A 9152-nucleotide genomic window follows, 5' to 3' on the forward strand; every position below is an offset into this window, starting at 1 on the left:
TCTGTTCTTTTGAGTTTCAACCACTAAAAGTCCCAGGTACTTTGGGAGAATCCTGGTGTGCTGGGTGGTGTGCTGAATGCATTTGATGCTGAATGCATCAAAAATCAAATTTGGGGGGAGCCTGGCTGGCTCAGTCAGCAGAACATGCGGCTCTTGGTCTCAGGGTTGTGAGTTCGAGCCCCACGTTGGACGCAGAGATGACTTAAAAATAAAAAATATATATATTTTTTAATCAAGTTTTATATTCTGAAAACACTCTTAAATACATACGCATGCCAGGGATGTGGAGCTCAGATCTCTCTTACTGGCACTTTGACATTTGAAGAACGTGTGTGACAGAAGTTTCACGTTAATTCTGGTTTGTTCCTTCTTCTTCAGCTGCTGTGCTTCCTTTTCCATGTTTTTTGTTGTTCTGTTGCTCTTTTCTCCCTTTGCTATTTTCTGCTGCCTCAGAACATCTGGTGGCCAGCTTGCATCTTCTTGCCATGCCCTGGTATTTGCTTGCTAGGCATCTCTGTCACCTAATTCAGGAAACTGATGGGGAAAAGCCAAATCTTGCGGAGCTGCCAATCAACCAGAGAAACTGTCTGGGAGGCCAAAACTTAATGGCTCATTGCCCTCCTCTTCCTCCTCCCTCTTCTCCTCCTCCTCCCCCTCCTCCTCCTCCTGCTCCTTCTCCCACCCACTGTCTCCCTCCTCCTCCTCTCCCTCCTCCTCCTTCTCCCCCTCCTCCTTCTCCTGTTCTTTCCTCCTCCTTCTCCTCCTCCTCCTTCTTTTTTTAAAAGTAATCTCTACACCCAACGTGGCACTCAAACTCACAACCCTAAGATCAAGAGTCACATGTTCTACCAACTGAGCCAGCCAGGTGCTGCAATGACACACTCTTCCTAATAATGATTTTCTGAGTTTTCCTTATAGTCATTGTCTCATCCTTAAAACAGTTGGGTCCCAGTTGTTCCAAAATATTTTGTGCTGTGGCGACATTCCCACCTCTCCCTCGGTCTTTACCCCTGTGGGTGCCTCTCCCTCTCAAGCAGCCCACTCTTCATCATCTGTCTGCTTAGGAACTAATGAATTAATCAACTCCAGTTGCAAAATTATTTGATGGCCACATAATTTCCATTCTCTGCCAGATCTGCAATATTGATCTCCTTAGGAACGAGAATCCTTCCTCGAGGCAGCTATAAACTTTAAGTCACAGAATCTCTGACGGCCATGGTGGAAATCACAACCGGCCCTTCCCCTCCACGCTGCTATAGGTCGCTCCAGACATAAGACGCTAACATTCATGCTTCACTGACTTTGGGTTTTGAATGTTAAGTACACCCAGAGCTGCTGAGTTAAACCTCATTTGATCTCGTGGGATTCTGTCTGTACTTTGTTAAAGGATTTTTGCATCTATTTTCATGAGGGATATTGGTCTGTGATTTTTTCTTTTTCTGGAAAATCTTTCTTTCTGGCTTTGGTATCTGGATTACGCTGGTCTCATAAAACAACTTACCTCTGTTTTCAGGAAGGGTTTGTATGAAACTGTTCTTTATTCTTTGAATGTTTGAATCCACCAGTAGAACTGTCAGGGTCTGGGATTTTGCTCTCCTTTACAAGCCAACAAATTATTCTATAATTGTTTCATAAAAGTTGGCAGAAGGCATAAAACAACTGGATTGGAGACAAAGGACTTTGGTATTCAGAGCATATTGAAAGGAAGAGTATTAGCATATCTGTGTTGATTCATCTCCCCACACCCCTGCAGGTACCATGGGTCATGCAGAGGGAGTCAGAGGTTGCCCTGCATGCCTGGGCTTATATCACAACTGAAGAACACGGAACCTCAAGAATCCACCACTTTTATAAGAGCAGGAAGCAAGCCTCCTCTTTATCTGGGAGGAAATGTTACCTTACCCTTCAGGGCTGCTGGCTGTAACCACGATCCTAAGAAATGGCCTGGATAAACAGCGATCAGGGCTTGGATTCCTGTCACGCCCAGCAAGAAAGTACAGGGATGCTCAGCTCCTACTGTGGGTTGCCTCTCTCTGGAGGCTCGAAGGGAGAATTCGCTGTATGTGCTCTATTTGTTCTTCTGGCTTCTGGTGGATGCTGGTACCTCCGATTGCGTCTGCATTGTTCCAATCTCTGCCTCTGTCTCTGCATGGCTTTCTCTTCTGTCTCTAGTCAAATATCCTTCTCCTTCCCCTTTCTAAGTGTGATTGTATTTAGAGCCTACCTGGATAATCCGGGATAATCTCCCCATTTCAAGATCCTGAGCATAATCACACCCGCAAAGACATTTTTGGGGGTCGTTTTGCCACGTAAAGTAACACAGGTTCCAGGAATTAGGACGTGGGTATCTTTGAGGAGGACCACTTTTCAGCCTACCACATCCATTATATTACACAACCTTTCAAAGATACAGTAAATGCAACAGTCCTAATCAATTGAGAGGTTGAAACAAGAAATTAGTAAAAATCTATCTAATTTATGGAGTGTCAAAGGGTAGAAGAATTTGATAAGAGGGCTGATCTTAGGTGAGGCCAGATCCAGAGGCTCAGCAATATTATCACAGACTCTCTGTCTCTTCTCCACCTTCCAAAGAGTTGACCACACTAATTGTGGCTTCCCTCATGGTTGAAAACTGGCTTCCAGAAGTCTCCATGTATATAGTTAAAGACCTCCAACAGTGTCCGCTATCTTCCACTCCCTCGCCCTCTCTGCTCCCCAAAATGATCTCTTAAAAATGCAAAGTGGTGGGGCACCTGGCTGGCTCAGTCCGTGGAGCAGAACTTGAGGCTCTTGATCTCAGGGTTGTGAGTTCTAGCCCCACAGTGGACTAGATTACTTAAAAATAAAAAACCTTCTTTAAAAAATAAAAATAAAAATGCAAAGTGGATTAGTATCACTCCTTACATGCTCTTCTGTGGCTCCCCAGTGCTCACAGCATGAATCCAGACCCTTACCAAGCCAGACAAGTCCCAGGGTAGTCTGGTTCTGCTGAGCTGGCTCCCCACACATGCTGGTCCTTTCCACCCCAGCAACAACAACCTTCTTGTAGCCCCAGAACATCACCCTGCAGCTGCTCTTCTCCATACCTTTAGTCACGCTGGTCCCTCTGACAGAACAGCCCTCTCTCTCTCTGCACCCTGGCTGATTGTGCCTATAGGTGCTGTGTGATCAACATAAAACTCAGTAACTCTGGGCTCTTAGTTCTTCATGGGGTGGTTGCCATTGCTGTTATTAGGAGCAAACCACTCCCTGGGACAGAGCAGGCCCCCAGGAAAATCACAGAACAGGACCGTTTCGAGGCTAAGAGGCTGTCCTATTACTGTTAAGGTTGGGGAAAAGCGTGCCAAGGAGGGTGGGGACAGATGGGGACGGCGCGCCCTCTGGCGGTGAAAGGAGGGAACGGCGGAGAAGGATGCCGCGCCTTTTCCCAGCACCAAAACCAAGCCCAAGGTCAGAGCTGATGATGATGCTCCTTGGGGGCCTGCTACCTGTCAGGCCTAACGCTAGCCGCGCCACGCACGTGAAATATAGCATATCTGGAGTTATTTTAAATAGTTATAAGTTTCTTTGTTTACTGTGTGTCTTCCCCACTAGAAAGTGCGTAAAGGGACTCTTGTTTTATTTACCGCTGAATCCCCAGCACCTGCAACAGGTAGAGCGGGGAGCCTGCTTCTCCCTCTGCCTGCCGCTGCCCCTGCTTGTGCTCTCGTGCTCTCTGTCTCTGGCAAATAAATAAAATCTTTTTTTTTAAGATTTAAAAAAATTTTTAATAAAAATAAATATTTTTTAAAAAAAGAGGAACAAGAACAAAAAGGTATTAATCACATGACTTAATCCCAACTGACTGACAGATTCAGCAAATGTAGGAGAAAGCAGTCCCCTTCCCCCACCTCCCCACCTCCCCTCCAACGGCCCAGAGTGAACCATGGTCTTTGGCAGGAAAAACAAATCCATTTTGAAAGTGCACAGTCACTTGGTGTGGACTGTTGCTTTGCACATATCCTTCTATGTTGTCTTTTTGAAGCTGTTTTTGTGAAGACACAAAGACGTATTTTGCCTAGCAGCTGTTAGCTGAATGTATAACTTTTCAATATTTAGTAATAGGGTATATAGGCCTCCATCTGTACTCTTTTTTTAAAAGATTTTATTTATTTATTTGAGAGAGAAAGAGAGAGCACAAGTGGAGGAAGGGCAGAGAGAGGGAGGAGCAGACTCCCTGCTGAGCATGGAAACCAATGCGAGAAACCAATGCGAGGCTTGATCCCAGGACCCTGGGATCATGACCTGAGCTGAAGGCAGATGCTTAGTTTAACCGACTGAGCCACTCCGGTGCCCGGGGGCTCTATCTTTACTCTTGTGTGGGGGGGGGAAGCATCTGAGGGGCAGCCCTGTTGCTTACAACAGCCCTCTGAGGGCGGAACTGTCCTTAAATGCATTTCACAGATGGAGAAACTGAGGGTGGCTTAGAATGTGATCTTCACATTATCTATCACCAGCTATATGCAAGGAATTGGGGATATTATAGTATGCGAGAGGGGGGAAATGGTAGCCCCTTCCTTGTTATTAAGTGGGGTGATGATACATCCTGGATTGTTTGGGACAGTCCTTGTATGCCTACTGACCCAGCAATAGCTCCCTCTTGCTCTCTCAAGTGCCACGATCTGGACAATACTTATAAACCTCACTGTATAGTAGGAGAGACAGAAATTCATCAAAGAATTGCACAGGTAAATTAATAACTATGCTTGTGATAAATATGAAGGAAAGGAAATGATGTGGGGAAGCAACTAGGGGAATTCGTCACCTCTGAGGAGGTGACAAGGGAAGAAAAGTGACAGTTAGGATGGGACAAGTGAGGGGGATGAGCATTCCAGGCTTGGGAACGTCAAGGGAAAAAATGAAGATCCTGCATTGTGTTTTAACCTTGTCTTTGCTATAATCAGCATTTAATTTGACTTCTTTCATTGTCGATACAACAAAGAAAACCAGTGTTTTTTGCTAACTGCAAGATAATCTGAGGAGTTTTTATAATGGCTGAATTAATTACAATGAGATCAAAGAAAGGCAGTTGATGAATTAAATATTTAAAAATTCAACTTCCTAAAACGTACAGGGAGTAGATCTCATTTCCTATTTAAAAAATACACTAGTAATACAGTCTCAGGATTAGAGGTAATATAACAATTACCCATTGAAGCTCTTGTAAATGCTCACAAGGGCATGTCTCAATTTTAGGCTGACAAGATACAGAATAAATACAATTCTAACAAGGGAAGACTTCACACCACCTGACTAATGATTATATTCTTAGTATCGGCAGTCTGATGTGTAAATATCCCTGTCTTTTTACAAAAGGCGAGCTGAGTGTTTTGTAATCTTAAAGGTAAGGTACAAAGGTACCGAATTTCTTTTTTTTTTTTTTTAAAGATTTTTATTTATTTATTTGACAGAGAGAGAGATAGTGAGAGCAGGAACACAAGCAGGGGGGGTGGGAGAGGGAGAAGCAGGCTTCCCGCCGAGCTGGGAGCCCGATGCGGGGCTTGATCCTAGGACCCTGGGATCATGACCTGAGCTGAAGGCAGTCGCTTAACCGACTGAGCCACCCAGGTGCCCAGGTGCCGAATTTCTTAAGCTTCCTCTATTTAAAACTCGTATATACTGCAAAGAAAGTCCCCTGGGGACAGGGTATGGAAGTATCCTCAAGGGCAGCGAGAAGGGCAGGGAAAGCTAGGCGACTCAGGAAGAGGGTCTCAGGAGTAAGCCAAGTGAGGCTAGGTTGACGGCAGGCCATGGTAGGTGCTTGGGACTCATCCAAAGAGTCACGAGAAGCCACAGAAACTGTCACTCACTTTTGAGGGTGACCTGATCAGATCTGAGCTTTGGCCTCATAGGAGCTAAGGTGCATGCTGGGAAGTCACCAAGGAGTTGGGAGCAAAATCCAGGTGCAAGATGGTGACTGGACCAAGGCGGGGAGAGTGGCAATAGATAGGAGCAGTCTAATTCATAAGATATTTAGGAGATAATAGCAACATGACTTGGGGGCGAACTGGATATTTATCAGTCATTCAGGATTTATTGAGCACCTGCTATGTGCTGGGCTTGTTTCGGGCACTGGAAACAAGAGGAGAGAGAGTAGAGGTTGGTCAAGGATAGTGCTCTCACGCATGGCTTTTGTAAGTGGAAGACAACATGGCATTACTTGGGGACTCTTGGAAGAGGGCTGATTATGGAGGAGCAAATCATAAACCATTTGGGGAATCTTGCATTTGAGGTCCCTGTGGGACATCCAAGTATCGATGTCAAGTAGGCAGGTGGATACACGGATGCAGAACTCATCTGAAAGCTCCAGGCTAGGCATAAAAATCTATAAGTCATCTGCATTGCAGTAGCAGCTGAAGCCATGACCTGGATGAAATCACCCAGCAGAACAAGTATCTTATGATGGTCAAGGAAGGAAGAATGAGTCAAAAAGGGAGAGAAAAAGACCAACTAGAGAAGCGGAAGGAAAATCAAAACAGTCTTATGACACAGAGGCTGAGGAAAGTGAACATTTCAAGACGGATGTGGTCAGCTATGTCAAATGCCGCCTAATTGCCCAAGGTCATCCAGCTAATGAGTGGCAGGGCTGAAATTCAAAAGCCAGATCTAGCTATTTAATAAACAGTGCCAGGACAAATGGCTAGCCATTTGGAAACAAAATTAAACCCTTACCTCACACCACATGCAATTATAAATTCTAGCCGAGGTAAAAGTCTAAAAGTCAAAACACAAGATAACAATATTTTTTTAAATAGAAAAAGTCTTATAATCTTTGCATGTTAAGGTCTTCTTAAGGCAGGACAGGAAACACAGAAACCATAAAAGAAAGAAATAATTTTTTTAAAAATAAACTAGAGGAAAATGTTTGCAGCACATTTGACAGACAGTGTTAATATTCCCCATATACAACGACCCAACAAGAAAATTGAGAGATTCAAAGAGATGAGCAGACAGTTCACAGAAGATCGGTGCAAACAGCCATAAATATGTAAAGAGACAACCACCTCTCTGATGCTTGAAGAAATGCAAATAAAACAATAATGAGACACCATTCCTTGGACGGTAAAGCATTTTAAAACTGATTCCATTACAAGGGAAAAGAAATACTAAAACTTTTTTAGTATAATATTTGGCAATATCTATTAAAATTTTTTTTGGAGATTTATTTGACAGAGAGAGAGGCAGCGAGAGAGGGAACACAAGCAGGGGGAGTGGGAGAGGGAGAAGCAGGCTCCCCACCGAGCAGGGAGCCAGATGCGGGGCTCCATCCCACGACCCTGGCATCATTACCCGAGCCGAAGGCAGATGCTTAACGACTGAGCCACCCAGGTGCCCCTCTATTAAAATTTTTAATGTAGCTCTATTTCCTGATCTGGGTGCTGGATGCATGGTGTATTTGTGGTGTGAAAATTAACACAGTTCTTCACTCTATTAATTCTATAAACTCTATTTAAAAAGTACACTTGCACATTTTTCTATATGTATGTTATTCCTTAATGCTTTCAAAAAGAACGGAGACACAAAATGTACATACCCAAAGACTCAACAATCCCAGTTATGGGATTCTTTTCTTCATTTTGCAAATTGATAACGAAAAGGTAAACAACCCATTTTATTTTTTTAAGATTTTTTTTCTTAAGGCATCTCTACACTCAATGTGGGGCTTGAACTCACAACCCTGAGATCAAGAGGCTTGCGGCTCCACTGACTGAGCCAGACAGGCACCTCCAGCCCAATTTTTTTCAAAAATGGACAATGGGGACACCTGGGTGGCTCAATCAGTTAAGCGTCTGCCTTCAGCTCAGGTCATGATCCCGGGGTCCTGGGATCGAGCCCCGCATCAGGCTCCCTGCTCAGCGGGAAGCCTGCTTCTCCCTCTGCCTGCCACTTCCCCTGCTTGTGCTCTCTCTCTCAAATAAATAAATAAAAATAGGGCGCCTGGGTGGCTCAGTTGGTTAAGCAACTGCCTTCGGCTCAGGTCATGATCCTGGAGTCCCGGGATCGAGTCCCGCATCGGGCTCCCTGCTCAGCAGGGAGTCTGCTTCTCCCTCTCCCGCTCCCCCCTCTTGTGCTCTCTCTCTCTCTCAAATAAATAAATAAAATCTTTAAAAAAAATTTTTTTTAAAATGGACAGTGGACATGACAGGCAATCAATAGAAGACAAATCCAAGTGGGCAGAAAACATAGGGGGAAAAAAAAATCTCCTGGGTGGTCATAAAAATGCCAGTTAAAGTTACAAAGAGATATCGCTTTACACCCATAAATTTAAGAGGTGATAATGCCCACTTCTGGGGTGCATGGGGGTTCCAATACTTTACTGGTAGAAATATGAATTGTTAACAGCCTATGGCAGAAAACAATCTGGTAGTAACTATTAAATATGTAGAGTCTTTGACCTAGAAAGTCTGTATTTATCAATTATAAGTGCTCCAGTATGGATGGCTGGATGGCTGATAATATTTTGTGCAGCAGGGGGATGGGATGAAGAACAGCAAAGCTTCAAAAAAAAGCAAAGATTCTGTCAAAATGGCAAGCCTATACCATGAAATACTATGTGACTATTATGAAGATTCAGTTAGAATTAGTTGTGTTCACCTAGAGAGAGGCACATGGGATAGGAGGTCACGAAAGGCAAAGTGATGTGTGTGATTTGATTTTGTTATTTAAAAAAAATATATAGGGGCAGCTGGCTGGCTCAGTCAGTAGAGCATGCGACTCTTGAGCTCCTGATCTCAGGGTTGTGAATTCAAGCCCCACGTTGGGTGTAGAGATTCCTTAAAAACAAAAAAACTCGAAAAAGATAATAAAATAATTACTTAAAAACTAAAAAATAGGGACACCTGGGAGGCTCAGTCGGTTAAGCGTCTGTCTTCGGCTCAGGTCATGGTCCCAGAGTCCTGGGATCGAGTCCCGCATCAGGCTCCCTCTGCCTCTGTCTCTCATGAATAAATAAATAAAATCTTTAAAAAAAAAAAACTAAAAAAAATATATATGGTCTTATATATGTTTGTAGGAAGCAGACCATGATTTAGAACTCCATCTCTGGGTTCCTGGAAGCCTGTGGCTAAACCCCAGCATCCCCATCTTCTCCCCATATGTGATAACCTCTCTGG

Source organism: Phoca vitulina, unplaced genomic scaffold (genome assembly GCF_004348235.1).
Source record: "Phoca vitulina isolate PV1807 unplaced genomic scaffold, GSC_HSeal_1.0 scaffold52, whole genome shotgun sequence".
Taxonomy (NCBI): domain Eukaryota; kingdom Metazoa; phylum Chordata; class Mammalia; order Carnivora; family Phocidae; genus Phoca; species Phoca vitulina.